General features: G+C 46.5%; 1 long non-coding RNA gene across 1 annotated transcript in view; it reads left to right on the top strand.

Annotated features, from left to right (window-relative positions):
* Positions 1 to 2210: 2210 nt before the first annotated feature.
* The window catches only part of LOC112548232, a 4609-nt gene continuing 4232 nt past the window's right edge, over positions 2211 to 2587 (top strand). The window contains exon 1 of the long non-coding RNA XR_003092052.1: positions 2211 to 2314. This is a non-coding gene — a long non-coding RNA (uncharacterized LOC112548232). The remainder of the gene's footprint in view (positions 2315 to 2587) is intronic.

Genomic DNA, 2587 nt, shown 5'->3' with positions numbered 1-2587 from the left:
ACATAATTTCCAGTTCATTCATTAAGCATTCTAAAATTCCCTTCTGTAATACATTTCAAAAAACCATTGTCCTCTTTAATTTAGTGTCTTGTCACATACGATTGCTGAGGGGGATCTCCCACATGTAATTTATTACATCTTCATTGCCATGTATATTGGTGCCACCAATTCTAGCATTAAAATCACTTGCTATCTTAATTTCTAACTCTGGACATTTATTTTGGAGCATCTCTACAGCACTATGTAACACTTTCCATTTCGAGACTGCATCCATTCCTGATGTAAATGGTGGAAAATAAACATTTGTAAGAATTACTGCTTCTATGGCATTTAGTAAGTATTTAGTTTAGTTTAGCATTTTTACAGGACATTTAGTAAGTACCGCTAAAAATATTTATACTCTAATTCAGTTTCTAATCCTTCAGTCAGACTCCTTCATGGGATAAGAGAACCAAACCTCCCTGCAACTGCCCTTGTCAGCTATGGTCTCTGATAACCCAAGCTTTGTAATAGCTGAATGACTGTGACACAGTATTGAGACAAAGCAGATTTTCTCTTATGGCTGGGAGAGAAACATATACTAATTGTTTGGAGACAAAGAGAAGGCTGTCTGTGGAATGAGATCAGTCTTTTTGAAGGCTGCATCTGATTGGCATAAACTAGAGCAGGATGCAGGCACCCTAATTTTTAATGCAAAGGTGCAACCTGTGGAAGCCACAAGTACATGCAAGTAATAAAGTTTGTTACATGCAGGCGGATCACCAAAATACCCAACACCCCCCTGCTTAATACAGATGAAGGAAGCCATTAGTTGCGTTATAAGACTCTCCAGGCTGCAGTATAACCATCCAGCAGATAGACTCTGATTTTAATTTAGAAAGGAATGATCTCTTTTCATATCCAGACACTTTTCATTTTAGTTTAAGGAAATAAAGTTATAAGCATATCCAGTTTCACAAAGATGTTTTTCTCCTCACATCTGCTTCCAACAACTGGAGTGTTAGAATTGCAGTACAAAGGAATGCAGGGAAAATACCTTTTTTCTTTCTTTCTCTTCATTGTGAGATTTTCATATTTAATCTTGGCATGGAAAGTGTTTGGATAACAATCCACAGCTACACCATGCAGTATATAATGTCCTGTAAAAATGCTTGCATAGTGGGGCCCTTACTTTCACTGGGGCCTGACTACCACAGTAGATTAAACCGATAATAAATTTAAACTTGAGCTTATAAGAGACCTCTTGGGAAGTGATTAGTTTCACAGTAAGGGAAGTGATTAGTTTCACCATTCTTCCCTAGAATATTACTGTTGTAACAACTGTGATCTTGCTGTCTTTTCATAGGTTTGAATAGGAAGAGTTAGGAACTATTTATTTTCATTGCCAATAATCTCACTGAACTCGGTGATTCAAGAAGAGGAGCACTCTTCAGCGTGAACAGCAGAGTCTGGCGCACAGATTGGTGCTTCATTACCTGCTCCATTAGGACAACCTGTTTTTTTTTTTTCCTCTGCAAGTCTCCACTTGAGTGTATCTATTATTCCCTATTTAAAACAACTTTACAGCATACCCCCAGATTATTTAGCACCCTAATTCCACACTTGGAAATTGAGTGTCCTGGGACTGCTGCTGCTTCCAACAATCTTTCCTTCCACCTGGGTACAGGTATGTAAAAGACAAGTAACAGAAGTAGGAGCTGCAAATGCAGAAAAGTGCAAGTAAGGGTTTGTGTAACTAAATGGATTTTTATAGTTGGCTGTTATTGTGCAGTTTTGACTAGGAGATCTGCAAAGGGTTGTCTTCTGTCTTTGGCACAGACAGTGAATGCTCCTGAGCCACAATGCTCTCAAGGGCTAGGCCACCTGTTCAAGCAAGCAGAAAGGCAGCACAAAAACATGATGTTCCCCAATAAAGGAAAATCGAAGTCCAACACTCAAGACAGAGGTGTTATGTACAGCTGTAGGCAGGACAACAGGCTCGCCAATGCTTCAGCAGTGGGTACAGGGTGGTCCCTCGCCAGTCTGCCCTCTTTGCATTAGAGGGGGAATCCAGGAGATGCCGTGAGACCGGGGGTCTGACAGCCATGTCCACAAGGGCCGGGACGGGAGTGTCAGGACATCTGGTGTCCACACGAGGGCAAAATATGACAGCCGGCTCCCGCCTCAGTGCGACGAGCCGCGGCCTCCCGCAGCCGCCCACGGCGCGACGAGCCGCGCCCTCCTGCAGCAGCAGCAGTCACTGGAGGCGGAAACCTTCGCTGCGGCCCGCGGAGCGGGACCTTCTCCGGAGCCCGCCTCGCTCGCCCCGCGCTGGGTAAGGGACACGACCTCTCGCCAGGGGAGGCGGGAGCGAGCCCGTGTCACGCCCCAGTGACAGTGTCACTTTCCGGAGCGCTGCGGGACGCGCTGGATGGGACGGGGCGGGGCGGAGCTCCCCGCGGAGGCGGGCGTGGGGGGAGGGGGCACACCTGCACGCGGCCATGTCTGCTCTTTCTGCATCTTAACTGGCCCAGCAACACCCGCGCGAGCCGCCCAAGGCCCGGCAGCGCCTCAAAGCCCCGCGGCGGCGCGAGGGGCCCCGGGCGCC

Source organism: Alligator sinensis, unplaced genomic scaffold, assembly GCF_000455745.1.
Source record: "Alligator sinensis unplaced genomic scaffold, ASM45574v1 scaffold1841_1, whole genome shotgun sequence".
Taxonomy (NCBI): domain Eukaryota; kingdom Metazoa; phylum Chordata; order Crocodylia; family Alligatoridae; genus Alligator; species Alligator sinensis.
Note: the sequence above shows the minus strand (reverse complement) of the source record. Positions and strands in the feature narration are given on the sequence as shown.